General features: G+C 44.5%; 1 protein-coding gene across 3 annotated transcripts in view; it reads right to left on the bottom strand.

Annotated features, from left to right (window-relative positions):
• dag1 (dystroglycan 1) overlaps positions 1–18,861 on the bottom strand; it is a 172,922-nt gene that overhangs the window by 99,374 nt on the left and 54,687 nt on the right. The window contains exon 1 of one of the 3 annotated variants that reach the window (XM_069939920.1): positions 6,564–6,582. The exons of the other annotated variants lie outside the window; for them this stretch is intronic. The gene's annotated coding sequence lies outside the window, so the exon portion shown is untranslated. Of the gene's footprint in view, positions 1–6,563; positions 6,583–18,861 lie in introns of those variants that run through there. 3 annotated transcript variants of the gene reach the window in all.

Raw genomic sequence — 18,861 nt, 5'->3', positions numbered from 1 at the left:
CCTTTTTCCTCTGTTGTCTTCTCTTCCTCTCTTCTTACCGTTGCTTTCGATTTTTCTTTTTTTGTCGCCATCTTCTTTCCACCTTTATACTCACTTTTCTGTAACTTTTATTTCTGTGCCTTTGTGTTTTCCTTTGTTTTTCCCGACTTTTCTGGAGAGGGCTGGAGTTCACTGTCCGGCCACTACTCCATCACGTGACTCCTCTCTGTAGGCCATTTGATGTCAGATCTCTGTCTGGAGGCTGGCTACAAGTGCTGATCGAAAACTTAAAACTTACCTTTCAGACAGTGGCCCTAAAAGGCTGCTCCAGTGTCACATTTGTATCAAGAGGCGCCTCATAGCACCCTCTGGAGCCAATGGAGGCGGGGCAACAGGTGCCATAGCACTACCCATCATAAATATGTGGCAGAGCAATGGCCGTCATCCCTACCCGTAATCCCCCACGCTGCTGATATCACCATTTTCCAGAACAGTTCCAGCTGCATGGGGGATTACGGGTAGGGAAGGCGGCCATTGCCCTGCTGCGTTTTGAGCCACAGAGAGTGGACCCGAAGGCTGAAACGGCCTGGTGAGGCTGTCACAGCCTGCACTGGCCACCCCCCGACGGCTCCCAATGCCCCTGCCTTGAAGGGGTGAGTGGGGAGATGGGTCACAGGCTGATGTTGTCATCAGCCAGCCCCTAACCAGCCGCTTGCAGCAGTTGTACATTCAGATAAGTTGGCAGAGAAGGGTTGCATTCAGCGCCTTGAAGGCAGCCATGGCACATTCAAAGTTACTTTTTTTTTAGGCACAAGGGCGAAGAACCTTCACCTTTACAGATGGGTGTTTTCCCTGCTTGAAAGTGCCTTGTGAGATGCAGCCAACATCATAAAGGACCTCCTTCACTCTAGTCACAACCTCTTTACTGTTACCTTCAGGCAGAAGGTACAGATGTCAGAAGACTAACACCTCTAGATTTAAGAACAATTTCTTTTCAACAGCTCTCATGGTCTTAATCTCACCTTGCTATACTAATTATAAACTGTCCCAACACTACAGCAGGACTGCACTACTGCATTGCCACTTTCTGTAGTGACTAAATATTGATGAAAACACAATACCAGAGAAACTCATCATATTTTATAGAGTAAAGATAAAAATATATAACCAGGAAGCTTAGGTCAGCAGAAAGTTGGTGGGGTGCAGGGGGGAGGGGCGGCGAAAGAGTTGAGAGGATCTGAGGGGTGGGGGGAAAAGGAGGAGCTCAAAAAAGTAGATGTGGGTAAGCAAGGAGAAGTGTTATGGGGTTGGGAAGGGTAAGGTTACCACACCAACCTCAGCAAGGCTGGCATCTTGATTTCTCTGCTGCTAAATCCCACAGGCTCGTCCTTCACCACCACCACCACTTCTTACTCTTCCCTAGCTCCTCACATCCCCAACTGCTCCTTTGAGCTCTTCCTTCCTTCCCACCCCTTTGATCCTTGGACCCTCTTATTTCCCCACCACCACCACCAAACACTATGTAAAGTACCCTGTGTGATCTGCTGAGTTTCTCCAGCATCATGTTTTTACTTCAATCAGTGTCTGCAGTACTTCGTGTTTCACTGATTATTGATCCTTTCAATTCAATGCATATTATTGTAAAAATTTTGCAAACAAAGTACCTGCTCAGCTTCAGCAGAATTTCACCTCATATTTCCACAGTATATGTACGATAATAAACTACCATTAACCTTGTACATTCAGTCCAAATTCTTATGGATTAACTGGCTGAAAACAGAATACAGGAGCAGATTTTGGGAAACAAAATAAGGTACACTGCACCCAATACAAAAAATAAGTCTGAAAGGACTTGGGTGCTTCTAGTATTACACAACATAGAAAGCATCTCTGCAATTTTATCTGCTACATGTTCAGCCACATTTTGAAACTTCTATACATTGTTTTCTTGAGATTTCAGTGAAAAAGAATCAAAACTCAAATTAAAATGTACATTGTTATCTAGAAAATACAACCAAAAAGAGACTCTCCTATTGTTAATGCCTGCAGACTGCTAGATTCTACACTGACAAACATGCTAACAAAGACACCAAGTTCAACTTTTCCTCAGGCAGGGTCTATCTACAATGGACTTCTGTTACTTGGAAATGCCACAACAAAGACTGCTTCAATGACGATGGAAATTAATAAGTCTTCATGATGTGTTTAACGTCCTGCGCGCAATCTTTATCAAGTTCCACACTTGTTCCGAGCTGTTTTACAACAAATACTGGCGCACATTGGATGTGGCAGAGAACTGTACTGACAACTGGAAAATCTTGGAATTACCTTGGCACTCGATCAGTTTATTAGCCCACCTGCAACATGAAGATGCAAACCTTTGTCTCAGATGTTACAAAACATATCAGCATCTGCAAGGTATTCTTGCACTCACCAGTTTTTCACTTGATTCAGTCTTGATTTTATGTAACTGCTCCTTTACCCAAGCCATTACTTGTCATGCTAGATATCAATCAGGAATTCATCACAGGCAAACGGATCCTTTCTTCACCAGACTTGCACAAAAGCCCAGTCTTGACACTCATTTTGAGTCAGATTAAAAACTGTCCACTTCCCCCAACACAAGTGTTGGGCAGCAAGCTCACCCCACATCAAGTAAAACCACTGACACACCTACCCATTTGTAGCCAAAACATGATGCCAACCATTCCCAAAGTGTACACCAAACTTCAAGAGCACAGCTGCAGTAGCGCTGGAGGCAAAACATAGAACATAGGAACATAGGAAGTAGGAACAGGAGTAGGCCAAAAATGGCCCATCAAGCCTGCTCCGCCATTCAATACGATCATGGCTGATCTAATTTATGACCTAACTCTACAGACATTCAGCGACTCTATCTCTCTTATTGTAAGAGAGCAATACCAATGGTAACGGGCAATTCCAATGGTGATTCTTTGTCTAGTTTATGGCAGACTAAAGGAAATTTCATGTAATATTTCATTTGCTTTTTTTAAAAACATGACAATGAAAGAATCTTCAATCTTCAAACACCCCATGGTTCATCTTATAGATGGCACCTAAAATCACCCAACCAAACCACATTGTGGCTATGAAACAACCACCTACATTTGGCCCTCATTTCCCCATTCAACAAACCAATCAGCATCTTAAAAAATCCATCACTAATACTGGCCTCAATATCCATGCTTTACACCAACTCATCCTACTAAATGGCATGCAGTGCACTGAGTCAATATCACCTCTTCCTTGCCCCATAGAAAGGCATATGTTTTACTCCACTTCCAACACAGGTGAACATATCCAAAGACTGGACCAATTAACTTGCCGTTGGTGTACTCAAAAGCAAGTGGCATTGCCCACAGCACAGGCATTGCTGGAAGGTATTGAGCAATGCTGCAATATCTCTACGTGTCCAGACTTTAAATTTGCCATCACCACTACCCTCATCCCCAGGCAACTGAATTAAATAAAGGGCCCAGCAATCAAAGAGGGAGAGCAAAAATTAAAAAAAACACATGCATGGGAACAGTGCAAAGAGGCAACACCACCAAGCAGAGGGCTGGGGAAGGAACTTACAAAGGAGGGGCAGGATAGGACTAAGCAGGCAAGAGGTGGGGGAACTGGACAGGAGAGAGAGAGTATCGAGCAGGATCAGAGAATGGACATGGGGAAAACAAGACCATGTACATGGAGCAAGAGGGAAACCAAACTATTGGGTTAGAAAGGGTGGGTGAGAATGAGTTTGAGAGAGAGGAAGTGAATAGGGAGAGTGAAAAACAGGGCAGAACAAACCTCAGGGAAATGTAAAGAGGTCAAAGTGAGCCCAAACTGAGAGGTGGAGGTGAGGAATGGAGCATGGGTAGGGAAGGAAGGTCAGAAGAGTCTGAGCACAGGACTGATGTAGAAGGCAGTCCAAAGGGAGCAGGTGGAATGTCAGGGGGTCAATGGGAGTGATTCTATAAGGAACACCAGATTCTCAGAGTTTGGAAGAAAGGGAGAGCTCAAGGAGTTAATAGGTGTTGGAAGCAAGATGTGTGAGGGGATAGGGAAGGGTAAAGAATGGTGGTGAGGGTAATGAGCCTGTGAGATCCAAGGTGCCAGCCTTGTGGAGGCTGAATTGTTTATGCGCACATAGACATGCATATACAAACAAAATCCTACTCCATTTAAGCAGAATTGTTATAACATGATAGTTGGGGTGCAAAAAAATTTGCACCTCGAAAAAAGCAGGGTCGCACTAAATTGGGGTTTCACTACTCTGTACAATATTTTCATACATGATCCTGGCAGCAACCTTACCCCCCTCCCCCCCACCGTTCGCAGCAGCACTCTTACCCCCACCATTCGCAGCAGGAACCCCTTCATCCAGGCGATGAATTCCCCATATCAAGATAAACTTGACTGTGCTTACCTTCATCATTTAGTCGTGTCACTTCTAAATATCTTTAGGACCATGCAAAAAGCAGCACCAATGACATATCGCGTTGTATCCTAATTCACGTTGAATCAAGGTGCATTAATTCGGGGTTGCACTTTCAAACCCCCTAACGTTAGGATGAATCTTCACTTACGTGAGGATCAGGGTTCTTCATTCTGTCTAGGAGCTACACATTTTCACACCTCTCCATGCTGGAACATGGTTGCTCTGTTTGCATGTGTATTTTTACTCACAACACCACCCCCTAAAACAGGTTATTTGAAATCCTTGAAAGAAGGTCATTTGCATTCAATTGAAGAGGGCTAGCATTTCAGGCCCTCTGATCTTTCCCTACAGAAAAGCCCCTTGTACAGCTGAACAAAGAGAACCTTAAAAAAAATCTGACCCCTTTATCCATGGAAAGGAGTCAATTCCTCAACATCCTGTCTCTATGGTAACTAAACAAAGGGCTTTTTTCATACATTTTAAAAAAAAGTTTGCTGGAATTTCAGAGAAAAGGTGAATATTTAAAGAAATGAATCTCAATTTATAAAATGTTTGATCTTGTAGGTAATTCTGTGTATTGCCCGAAATAGAAATCTTGTGCCTTGAAAAGCTGCTGCTCACAATTCACTTTCGAGCATCTCATTCGCCCTCTCATCAACAAACCCAACCCCCTCCCCACCCACTCAATCCATCAAATGTGCAAAGACCAGAGCAACGAGGAATAAAGGCAAGGAAACATGGTTCTGTGCCCAACTTTTACACTTTCGTCAGCAAGTTACTACATTTCGAACAAAGTGCGTTTTTTAAAAATATAGACACATTGAGATCGTAAATGATCCATTACTCAACCAGTTTAAGCAGGTAAACATAAAAAAAAGTCTGCACATGCTGGGGTTGAGTGCAGTCCACAAATTTGTTGGAGGAACTCAGCAGGTCACGCAGCATCCATAAGAAGTAAAAGGCCTGAGCCTTACATCAGGAAAGAATTTGGACATCAGCCCCAATTTTTTTTTTTGAAAGAACAAGAGGATTCCCTTGAATGTAGACCGAGGGACCCAGCAGGTCAGGCAGCATCCATGGGGAGGAATGGTCAGGTAAAATGTCCTAACCCAAAGTAATTATGTTTTTTTAAATTTACACAGCTGCTGAATAAACAGGAAATTTTCAAGAACTTCCCACAATGCAGGCTACGTAACAAGTTCAGAACTGGAATGAGCGACTCATTCCCATTCTGAAACTTTTCCAGTGGCAGCCCTAGACATTTTTTGCTGACTGCCTGTAGTCTAAACTGAACTGCAGGCAGTCCACAACAATGGGCTAAATGACTAGGATGACGTCGAGACTTTGTCACCGTGACTCAGGTACTTTAGTATAAACGTCCTTTTGTTTCAATGGCCACTACAGAATTGACTATCTCTCATCATTGCTGCTTGATATGCTAGTTTGCTCACTCCCATTAGCTGTGTTGTCAAGACCAATGGGCTTTCCTAGAGATTCTTGTGGAGAAGGGCTGCCACTAACCCCCAGAGCCAATGCAGGGAGCAATTTAAAAATATTGGTGTAGCTGGTCTTTAAAATCCCCGTGTTATTTTCCTCACAATGGCAAGTTTGCAATGGCACTCAACTTTCAATTATTCAGATTACATCAGTGTCTACCATGTAATGCATGCCATACATAAATACATTTAATAAATCCAGGATACCATTAGATAGAATTGGTTGGAAGGCACAAGTCATCCTCATCCTTTGTACAGTGGTCAAGAAACAACATGATTCACACATTTTCCTCCTGGTGGTTGCATAATCCAGTAAGCAACTGGAGTCCAACATAGCTACTGGAACTCCAGATTCCTTCAGTATTTTCTTTTCTGTACTTTACCTTCACATCACCATTTATTGTTGCATTTCAGATTTTACCCCCGTTTCAGGAATGGAGAATTACTGGTAAGGGTAGCATTAATGTCCTTCCTCAATTGCCAATAAATTGAGTGCTTCAACCCTGAAAAGTGTGTTCTGCAACATTCACAGACAGAGAGGAAAGGCAAGAGCACAGTCAGAGTATAGAAATGCAATTCAGAAAAGATCAATTAGACCATTTCAAGAAGTTAACTGCATAAGTGGGTCACTGAACTAACCTCACCTGGTCTAGGATCCAAGTTCAAAATTCAGATTTATTGTCAGAGTACATATATGACATCACATACAATCCAGAGTTTCTTTTTACTTCCGGTTAGGCAGAATTTCTAATTACCATCAACTAGAAACTGTACAAGAAATGTAAAACAAAAATATAAACAAACTGTGCAAATGCAGATTAAATAACAAGCAAAGTAAAAGTCTTTAAATGAGTGATAACTTCTAAAAATGTAAACCAGAAAGCCATTAGTTTTTTGTCATTATGGACTCACAAATCTTTTTGTAAATTCCAGATTATAAACCATTTTAAAATTGCTAAAGTGGGGTTTGAAGCAAGGCCTTTTTATTGTCAAAAAGAAAGTTCTGGCATAATTTAACAGGATCAGCACTTGTGGAAAAACGGTCATCATTTAAGGTTGAAGACCCTTCTTCAGGATTTGGGAACACCAGAAAACAGGAGGATTCGTGCCCCTCATACCTGCCCCACCATTCAAAACAATCATGGCTGATCTACCCCAGGCCTCATCTCTTTCCTTCATGGATGTCAATCCTCCAATCTTTCATGGATTTATAAACTTCCTTTTCTAATATCCAATGAAATAGTCTTCATGCTGCAGTGGAAATTTTCAACATTTCAGCTGCCTCTGGCACCTCAGTTTTAAAGAATGCCCTCTCTCTAATCCTGCAACAAGTCCCTTGTTTGACATTCTCCCAATAGTGGAAATATCTTGACGTCTACCCTGTTTATTCTCCCAGCATCTTCCTCATTTCAATACGATCACTCATTCCTTTAGAGAAAACAAATTCTTTAGCCATTTCTGATAGGAAAATCCTGACATATGTTTTGGATGGCATCCAATGCAATATAACCTTCCTTAAACAAGGGGACCAAAACCAAGCACAGTATTTTACAGGTGTGGCCTCACCAGTATCCCTGCAATTTTGGCAATACTTCCCTCCTGCTAACTCTCAATCCCTCTGTCATTTGCTTTCCTAACCCCTTGCTGGTTAATCTTCTGCGATTAATGCACGAGAACACCTCTGTTACCATGCTCTGCTGCAATTCGCCATGTGAAAATTCCTCAGACTTCCAGAATTAACATTCCTCTTTGGTTTTCATACTCTGCATTTAGTTCAGGCCTCATGTTTTCCAGACTGATAATTTAAGCATCAGGCCACACACACCTATGCTCACCATCTACTCTCACCTGTGCATTACAGATTATATAACTCACTGCAGTTATTCTTTCATGTTACCTTTGTCAGTCAATATTTAAACCTTTCTTCTCCCTCAATGATTATCGCCCAGTAGCACTAACTTCAAAGTGATGAAATGCTGGTCGTGGCTGGAATTAACATATACCCACTGCAATTGGCCTATCGTCACAATGGCTCCAAAGCGGATGCAATATTGCTGGCTCTACACTCAGCTCTGGATCACCTCAAACAATTCATGCGGCCGCCGCTCCTCACCGGCCGCCGCTCCTCACCGGCCGCCGCTCCTCACCGGCCGCCGCTCCTCACCGGCCGCCGCTCCTCACCGGCCGCCGCTCCTCACCGGCCGCCGCTCCTCACCGGCCGCCGCTCCTCACCGGCCGCCGCTCCTCACCGGCCGCCGCTCCTCACCGGCCGCCGCTCCTCACCGGCCGCCGCTCCTCACCGGCCGCCGCTCCTCACCGGCCGCCGCTCCTCACCGGCCGCCGCTCCTCACCGGCCGCCGCTCCTCACCGGCCGCCGCTCCTCACCGGCCGCCGCTCCTCACCGGCCGCCGCTCCTCACCGGCCGCCGCTCCTCACCGGCCGCCGCTCCTCACCGGCCGCCGCTCCTCACCGGCCGCCGCTCCTCACCGGCCGCCGCTCCTCACCGGCCGCCGCTCCTCACCGGCCGCCGCTCCTCACCGGCCGCCGCTCCTCACCGGCCGCCGCTCCTCACCGGCCGCCGCTCCTCACCGGCCGCCGCTCCTCACCGGCCGCCGCTCCTCACCGGCCGCCGCTCCTCACCGGCCGCCGCTCCTCACCGGCCGCCGCTCCTCACCGGCCGCCGCTCCTCACCGGCCGCCGCTCAGCCGTCAATACCATTATTCCTTCAATGCTGGTCAAGAAGCTACAAACTCTAGGCAGGCCTCTGTACCCCTCTGCAACTGGATCCTTTACTTTCTCATTGGAAGGCCAGTCAGTATAACTTTGAAACAACATCCCCTTCTCACTTCCAAGGATGTGTGCTCAGCCCATCGTGACTACGTAGCCATGTAGAATTCAATATCATCTACAAGTTTGCCAGTGGCAGAATCACAAGATGAAATGATGAAACATACAGGAGGGAGGTAGATCAGCTAGTTGAATGGTGTAAGGACAACAACCTTATGATCAACGTCAGTAAAACCAAGGAGATGATTGTGGACTTCAGAAGGAAGTCAGGGGACTCAGTCCTCTGAGGGCTCAGTAGAGGAGAGGGTCAAGAATTTCAAATTTATGGGTGTCAATCTCTTTGAGGACCAGTCTTGCAGTCTCCAAGTTGATGCAATCACAAAGGCAGTTATACTTTGAGAGCTGTCTGAGGAGATTTGGTATGCCACCGAAAACTCTCGTAATCTTTTGCAGATGTACTCTGGAGAGCATTCTGGCTGGTTGCATCAATGAATGGTATGGAGGCACCAACTCTCAGGGCAAGAATAAACTCCAGAGGGTGTCAACTCAGCCTGCGACATCACATGCACCAGACTTCATGAGGTGGGGTCTAAAAAAAAAGCAGCCTCTATTCTCAAAGACCCCCATCATGCCCTCTTCACTCTGCTACCATTGGAAAAATGTACAGGAGCCTGAAGACAAGCACTCAAGCAGCACAAGGACAGCTTCTTTCCTGCTGTCATCAGGTTCCAGAATAATCAATGAACTACACACACTGCTTTACTGTGTGTGGATTTTGCTGGGGGGGGGGGGGGGGTCGGTGTGCGTGGAGGGGGGGTGTAAGATGGTTATAATATGATTGTTTACACCAAATTTCATGACTGGTTCATGACAATAAATTCTGATTCAGAGTTTCCCCAACTTTCTGGCACTGAAAAGAATTCCCTCTCATTGAAGATATTAAGACCCTTCATGATCATGATTATCAAATTCCTTTTGCCCTAAAGAAAAGAATATTTCTCCAGTTTATATACACTTTGTCTTTTAGCAGGATATTATTTTAGTAAAATCTCCTTTGAACCCTTGCCAAAGCCACAACCCAAGGACTACATTGTTTGTTTTAATGCCTTCTGATGTAAATCGAGAGTTAAGTTTTAAAGTAATCACGTGAAATGGCATTTTTACAAAGACAAGTGAAAGTTGATGCGAAAACTGTCCAAAATCAGATCACATTCACTTACAGCAATGGTGGAGGGGGGGGGGCGGTTGGTGGAGAGAAGAGGAGCAAGGTAACTAGCTTTTTTTTTTGGGGGGGGGGAAGGGGAAGACTCAAGGATTAATTCAAATGCAAATGAATATTTTGGATTATAATTAACTTTTGAAGGTGTTCTTCTTTGGCTTGGCTTCGCGGACGAAGATTTATGGAGGGGGTAAAAAGTCCACGTCAGCTGCAGGCTCGTTTGTGGCTGACAAGTCCGATGCGGGACAGGCAGACACGGTTGCAGCGGCTGCAGGGGAAAATTGGTGGGTTGGGGTTGGGTGTTGGGTTTTTCCTTCTTTGTCTTTTGTCAGTGAGGTGGGCTCTGCGGTCTTCTTCAAAGGAGGTTGCTGCCCGCCGAACTGTGAGGCGCCAAGATGCACGGTTGGAGGCGAGATCAGCCCACTGGCGGTGGTCAATGTGGCAGGCACCAAGAGATTTCTTTAGGCAGTCCTTGTACCTTTTCTTTGGTGCACCTCTGTCACAATGGCCAGTGGAGAGCTCACCATATAACACAATCTTGGGAAGGCGATGGTCCTCCATTCTGGAGACGTGACCCACCCAGCGCAGCTGGATCTTCAGCACCGTGGACTCGATGCTGTCGACCTCTGCCATCTCGAGTACTTCGACGTTAGGGATGAAAACGCTCCAATGGATGTTGAGGATGGAGCGGAGACAACGCTGGTGGAAGCGTTCTAGGAGCCGTAGGTACCAACTACACAATACCCCTCCCTATAAAGAGGCTATCTCATCCATAAAGTGTGCATCCCAATTAAGGGTGTGAGCTTTTGTATTGGAAAGAAAGCTTAAGGAAATGAATCATTGCATGCAACTTGCATCAGAAAGACCGATTTATAATGACATCTGGAGATATTCTGCCTCACATACTAATCATGTGCTTCTTCTGAGTACATCATCTGCTTGTCCAAATCAATTTCCCCCACCCCAATTCAAATGCAAGCAGCCCCTAAAACAAAGCCAAACAGCTGTGACCTTCAATTTCCTTGCAGAGCTTCAAGGACCTCATCCACCCTATGCTTTAAACTAAAAAACGTTGTTCAAACTACAAATGTAAGAACACACCAAACATTTGGTGATGCATTTAAAGAAATTTTAAATTGGGGAAAAAAATAAGTAGGTTGTTGCAGAAGTTAAAGTTGATAAAAGAGACCCAGCACAGACTGAGTGAAAGCACATACATCATGCTTGGCAATGGAATTTTTTGAAGAAACAGAAAGATGATAAAGAGACCACAGTAAGGTTATCACTCCATGGATTTTCGGAATCTGCTTGAAAACCAGTCACATACGCTGGCTAGCAGAATCAAAGAATAAGATGCAAACACGGTCAAAGGAAAGAGTCAAGGACAGAAAGCAGAACAAAATGGTCAACATTTTCCATGCTGGAAAATTAAGTTAGTTCCCAAGAATTGATGCAAGAACAACTGCATCTTGTTTTGCGTAATTTAATAAACTGAATATGGGTGCATCAGGCAAGTTTCCAAATTCTGGAGATAATTGGGAGCTGTGGTGACTCCTGGGAGGGACAGTGAATACCAGAGGCCACAGGGAGTGGCAAGGGATCAGCAGACTGGCACAGAGCACCAGAAACAGGGAGAAGACCCTACAGGACAGCAACCAAGGCAGTAAACCAGCAAGGGTCTCTCTCAGTGGCTGAAAGGCTCACATAGGCTGCAGGAAGTCAGCAACTTGCAATGAAAAGACCCACACAGGCTGCGGGCTGCTGGAGACTAGCTCATAGGAGCCAGGTATTGGGATCAGAACTGGGATTTGAGAGGGTGCTGAGGGCAAGAAGGGGTCCCAAGGGGCTTCGGGCACTGAAGGCTTTCTGATCATATTGGAGGCTTGGATCTGAAGCTCAGAGACTGCGGGAGATAAATCCACAGACACTCAGTGAATTTTAAGGGAATCTTGTTTCTTTTTCTCTTACCGTAAGGGACGCCAGGCAATACTAACCGCCACTCTTTCTCCACCGTATGGCAGATAAAGGGAGTTTTGTGTAATATTACATGACAATAAATAGAATTTTGAATTCCAAAGTTTGTAGATACAGTAATTAGGAGGTGTGGCAATTCATGGTCGGGACAGTGATAGACTGCAAAAGTGGGATGATTTGCAATGCCATTTCAGTGCCAGGAACAGTTCAAATCTGAAGCAGTCTGTAAGAAGTTTGCATCTCTCCATCCGCTTGGTTTTCCCTTGGTGCTCTGATTTCCTCCTGTCCTCCAAAAACACACAGGAGTTGTAGGTTCATTGAATGTAATTGGGCACCACATGCTCATGGGCCAGAAGGGCCTGAAACCATGCTGTATGTCTAAAATTTTTTGTTCATGGTAAAGACCAGCAAACCAAAGTGAATACAGCAGACAGATGGGTGAAGACATGCATATGGCTTTAAAAGTGACCAGCGCTTTCTGGGTTTGTGTTGAACTTTTATAAACGTGTATTGTGTTACCACACTTTAGGAAGTGCGGCTCATTTCTAGAGATGGCTCGGAAATCCACAGAGCTCAGAAGGGTGGTTTGACTGGCAGTATACAAGAGCAGGACAGGTTTGGAAAGAGCAAAAATGTTCTAACGAGCAGGTGGGAGAGGGTGCAGAATCAAAATACAAGATGAGAGAAAAATTCTGAGTTTATGATCTGGAACTCACTGACTGAAAGGGAGTTGGAAATAGTCAGGGCTTTCGGAAGAACATTGGAAATGCAGGCTATGGGGAAAGGACACACTGCAGGAGGAGCCAGTATGCACTCAGTCATTCCATGCCATAGAACTAGATATGCAGCTTCAAACAAGGCTTTCAAACGTGAATTAGACAGGCAATTGAGAGAACATAATTTTCAGGGTTATGTGACAAAAGTAGGGGGGGGTGGGACTTAATGATTGCTCTATGTTACAATTTTGCAACATGCAACTGGCACACAGCCTGGGGAAGGGCCAAGAAATGGGTGGTGGAATTTCTGTTAAATGTGACATGATGCCTTTTGGCCTGGGCAGGTCTTGCTGTGGAGCAATGTATTATGTCCAGATCTAGTAGTCCAATTGCAGGAATGAATACAGTCATTAAGCTGAACAGGGTAAAGACAATCTTCACAAGGGTCAAAAGTTACAAAGAGAAGCTGGGCAGGCTGAGACTTTTCTCAATAGTAGAAGCAGGTGCAATTCCAACATTTAAAAGGCATTCAGACAGGTACATGGTTTAGAGTAGTCAATCTCAGCTTTTTTTTTAAAAATGGCTATGCTCAAAGTTTATTGGCCCCCTTCCCTGTGAAGCAGTCAAGTTTAGTTGGTTTCTTCCATGCTGACAACATAAAAACAAAGATATTATGATTTCTGTCCCTGCCACCCCCTTCCTTCCACCCCCCCCCCCCCAATGTACTATGGCCACCAGCAGTAGCACAGGGCCCTCATTGAAAATGGTTGGTTTAGAAGAATATGGGCCTTGGTCAATACGAGGCTGCTCCTCTGCCATAAAACAGACTCCAACGACAATCGCTCAGCAGAATCAGCCAAAAAGCACAGCAATTACACTAACAATTTTTACTTTGCCATTGTCTCACAATCACTCCATTTTCAAGCTGGAACATCTCATTTGACATCCAGCACTGGGCAAGCAGAAATTTGATCCAAATACTGAATTGGGAAGAGACAAAGGTTCCACTCACAAATTCTATTCTGTTCTCACCAACTTTGTTCATTTGTGGGCCATTTGACACGCTGAAACAAGCATAAACAACTCATAAGTGATTCCAACAAAACATCTTGACATTTCTACCACACCAAACCCAATCTCCATCTCTTGCCCAACTCAAGAAAAGTGTATTGCACAAGTACACCCCGATGAAACAGCATTCTGCAGTCCTTGGTGCAAAATAACGACACACAACATAATATGCATTCTGACAAAGAATACATATACCTGACAAGTATTCATATATACAATAAATAAACAATGGATCATAAATATGAGACTCTCATGTGGTTAGTGTGAGCAATTCCTATGGTCATTCGACATTCTCAATCTGTGGGAAGAAGCTCTTCCTTATTCGTCCAGTGATGTAGCTTCTGATACTCCTGTATCTCTTTGCCGATGAGAGCAGCTGAAAGATGCCGTGCACAGGGTGAAAGGGGTATTCAATGATTTTGCATCCTCTTCAGACGATGATCCTGGTCGATCACATCAATAGGGAGGGGGGGGGGGGGGTAGGAAGGCTCCAGTGATCGATCCTCTGCTGCCCCATGGTCCTGTGAACCAACCTCCAATCCATTTCTCTACGGCAAAAAATTTTTCTCAGGTCACCAAAACTCTACCGTCAACTTGCATTACATCTGTTCCGCCCCATTACATTGATTTTATTGACCTACACTGGCTTAGTTTTAAGCTCATCATTAGGCAAAGTTTATCATTCTTGCTTCAGAATATTTCTATTGCCTCAGAACTCTCCATTAATCTCTAGCCCATTAAGATACCCACATGAAGAATATTCAGTCTTGACTCAGTTGACAAATCATGGAAACCCTTCCTAGACTTAGCTGCCCCTTTCTCTTTCTTCCCTTAAAATGTTCTATTATAACTGTCCCCCTCAAAGTCTTTGTTCTACAGTTAACAATATTCCTCAAGTTCTAAAACTTGGAGAAATCTCACACAAACCTTCAGTGCTAAATTTGCAGGTGGATCGGTCATGTACACACCTTGGTTGGGAGCAGTGCTGGCTACTGCTGAACATAAGGAATGCAATGCGCAGAGGTTAATAGCACACACGTGCAGGTGTGTTAAGTGCCAGTGTACAGGTGATGAATCTCAGATGCAGGAGGAGGAGGGGGAGAGTGTCAGGATCACCCATGTGGCAGTGAGCCAATAAGAAGGTCAGAGGAGCTTGGCTGGGTGGAGTTTGGGAGTCGAAGAATGCAATGTTGCATCTAATGAATGGTCTCAAGCCCAGAGGACCCATAAACCCAGCAGCAGTAGATATTCACCAAGACAAATGGTCACTTAAACAAAAGTTGCTTTTAATTATCTTTAAACACGAAAACAGCATCAAACTTTAACTCATCTATTATTAACAACCCCCTTCTAATTCTAAGCACACGTATAGGTCATGTGTGTGCAAGTTCAGAAAAGTTCTTCGGTTCACAGTCCAGTCTCACTTCTCATTCCTCCAGGTTCATTGGTTACAGGCAATTCTTATTCTGTGCAGAATTTAACATTTATAAAGTTCATCAGGCTTTGATGCTCGAAAGGTTAATGGTTACCGCTAAGGAAGGTTCTTGTCGGGTTTCAGAGAGAGATTTGTTGTTCCAGGACATCCACAACTGAGGTAATTCCATCAGTCACTTCAGTATCTTGCTGACTAAACTTGCCCCCTCAGGGTTCTCCAGATGATAACCTGTTTCTTTCAGGTCACCACAGAGTTCCTTTTTGTTTCTCTTATTCCAAGTGAAACATTAGACAGCCAGTCCTTTCCTTTTGCATGAACCACAAGGGCTATGACTAGGCCATCTTCCACACTGGGGCTTCTTGCCAGCTTTTCCTGTTTCAGTTCCAGCTACTCTTGCTGGCTGAAACACACTCAGAGAGATCTCTCTCTCTCTCTCTCTCACACAGAGAGAAAAAACCTATTTGACTCTCTTTGCTTACAAAACCACATGACCCTCTTACAACAGCAGACTCTTTCAGACAGCAGTGGCTCCAGCCTGCACTTTCATCTGTTGCCTTGATAAGCAACAATCCATTAGCGACGTCTCTTGAACACTCTTCAAAGCTCTTGCAAAAAGGTGTGAGAAGCCACTATGTCTAGCTAGCATAGCTCCAGTATTTCAAATAAAATCTGTTTTTAAAGTGTTCGCATGTGACCTTCTCGAAAAAATCTTTCCCAATTTATCTCCCAAAAACATTTCTATATACTCCGTCACAGAATAAAAAAAGAAAGTCGACTTCATGGTATGCCGAAAGAAATTAGTGAGTGTAGGCCAATTCATGTCAGCCCTCTGCCTGGAGGCCCGCGACAAGAATGGATCTAAAACTTAAAACGTACCTTTCAGACAGCAGCCCTAAAAGGCTGCTCCAGCATTACATTCATATCGAGAGGTGCCTCATAGCACCCTCCGGAGCTGATAGAGGCAGAGCGACTGGTGCCATTGCATCACCCGTCATAAATACATGCCAGAGCAATGGCCGTCTTCCCTACCCATAATCCCCCACTCAGCTGTAACTGTTCTGGATTCCCAGAACAGTTCCAGCAGTGTGGGAGATTATGGGGAGGAAAAGCAGCCATGCTCTGCTGCGTTTTGAGCCGCAGAAAGCTGTCACAACCCACACCTGCCTTCACTGACAGCTCCTGATGTTCTAACAGCCCCCACTCCTGCCTTGAGGGGATCATGGAGGGAGAGGGATAAGTGGGGAGATAGGTCACAGGCTGACGGCATCGTCAGAGCCCTGTGCACCGTCGACTGTCTTTCCCCAAGAAAAGCTGGAATCAGTGCCTCAGAGCCAGTCACGGAACATCCAGAAAATTACGTCTTTAGGCGCAAAGGCAAAGAATCTCTGCTTTTAGACGGGTGTTTTCCCTGCTTGTAAGTGCCTAATATTTGTTTGTAAGCTGTGGTAAATCAGTGCCGTTACAGATCCAAGGCACTAATTGCAACCATCCTCAAGTAAAGAGACAAATCAAGCTGTGATAACTAAAGGGAGTTTTCCCTACTGCCAGCCAAAAGGCACCACAGGGACCACTTTCCTGTAAACAAAGAACACTTCCCAAGTTGGTATAAATTCTGCTCATCCAGAGGAGGAATAATTGTGATCTTCTGAGAAAACATCAGCAATGATGCATGTTTTTTTTCTGACCTCTCAAAAGCATTTGATTCTCAACCCAAGGGTATGAGCAGTACCATTTGCAAATTTGGTTCCCCTCAGCAATGCATCTTCATCCTGTATCAGAGCAGACCCAATCCCAGTGTACATCAGCATCAACTGATGTGTGGTCCCAACTGAACCCTTTTCCACATCTTTCTCAGCTCAATAATGCTTCTCATCTCCAACAACCAACTCTACAGAATAAAAGCTTCCATTCCAGAGCCAAATCACCCCAACTTCTATCCTGCTCTACCAAAATACTCATCTGCAATTTTCATTTTTAAAAAACATCTTGCGAAGAATTATTGTCACCACCGTGATGTTGTTAACTTTGAGTTTTTGTAAAAAGCCCAATAAACAATGCAGGTATCCTAGCCAATTCTTAACTTTAATCTCATCAAGAAAATAGGTGGAACAGGCAGTAAACCACACTATTTACAAAGTAGCTACAATGACTATACAAGATGTAAGGGAGGCCGTTCTCAATCTTTCGTACATATAATTATCATTCAAACACATTGGCATGTTGCTCAATGCCAGAAAATGGAAGAGGGCAGAAAGGAATAAGCATTCCTTCCCAATATAAAGTAGCTAAGGTATATCAAAATTAATCCAGACTTTAATCCTCCAATTATTTCTGTTTGTGGACAAAATGCACAGCATTTCTGGACCTTTCAGAGAAACCACCAACCGACATGAATCCTTTTTCATCTCGGAAGATCTTTCCTGGAACCAACACACCAATGGCATAATGAAGAAAGCCTCTGCTTCCTCAGGAGTTTGTGGAGGAGCTAGTGGAGTTGTTCAAGTGAACCGGTACGGACTTGAAGGGCCGACGTGGCCCGTTTCCGTGCTGTAAACGGTTCTATGGCTTGGAACTCAAACTGCAATTGACATTCTCTGCTCATTAATAAAATGTGAGTAGTGACATGGGAGAGGATTTTTTTTTAAATAAGCCAAAACTAAATGCTAATTATTAGCCATGGGTTCCTAGTGAACATTGGGAATAATTGAACAACTTCAAGAGCATCTAAAGTGCACTCGGAATAACCAGACACTCAGAATTACACTGCTTTAACTGATGCCTACAGGCAGAAACCTTGAATTCAAGAACCACATCCCAGAGTTAAAAATTAAACAAAGTTTACAGAAGTTGGAAGTACACCATCCTCTTGAATTCATGTATTGAGGCCACATTGCAATGAAATGACAAATGAATTCCACTCAAAATAATGTGCCAAGAGATGATGCAAATATTTCCTGAATTAAGCTGGTTACTAAAATACGTGCAGTAACTGTGTTAAATATTGGAAGGCAATTCTTGGCAGGTCTTTCAAATTACACCCACCCACAATCCCACAGGGCAAACCTCACTTTCAAGCACTGGAATCATCATTCCAGCAAAAAAGCTAGAGAAAGATCACTAACTTCAAATGAGTGACATACCCTCTAGGATCCAAATAATGCATTCAACAACATCAGCCAGTCATCTCAGAAATCCATTATTCAGCAGGATCCCTTGTTCACTGTTAGCCATTTTGGATGTCTCTTAACCAGTATTGTTCGCTCTGTCTATCCTATCACAGGCTTCCCATCCCCACTTCATTTCTCCAATTCAGATGCAAAATGTTCAACTTGAAATGTCAACACTCATTTCGTTCTCCATGGGTGCTCACAGACCTCGGTCTCCAACATTTCAAGTCCAAACACCATTTATTTCTTCCTGTTTCAGTGTATTGGTAATTCCATTGTCTGCACAACACTGGACTGTTGGTGCTCAAAGTTCAAAACTTGCTTCAGTCATTATAGGACTGATGTGCTGGCTGAACATTAGGTGTTTTTATGCTCGGCCTCTGCCTCAAGGCTGGGTCCATCTGCAGAGAAAAATTTTGAACTTGTGGCGGCTCACCACAAGGCAGGCGAACTGGCCCCGCTCATAAATCACGTGGCGGGGTAGCCGGCCAAAATGGCGCCGTCGGGGGTGTTCCCTTCCTCCCAGCACGGGGCTCAGAAACCCACGCTGGGGGACCACGTGACGCCAGCACC

This window comes from Narcine bancroftii, chromosome 5 (genome assembly GCF_036971445.1).
Source record: "Narcine bancroftii isolate sNarBan1 chromosome 5, sNarBan1.hap1, whole genome shotgun sequence".
NCBI classification, from domain to species: Eukaryota; Metazoa; Chordata; class Chondrichthyes; order Torpediniformes; family Narcinidae; genus Narcine; species Narcine bancroftii.
Note: the sequence above shows the minus strand (reverse complement) of the source record. Positions and strands in the feature narration are given on the sequence as shown.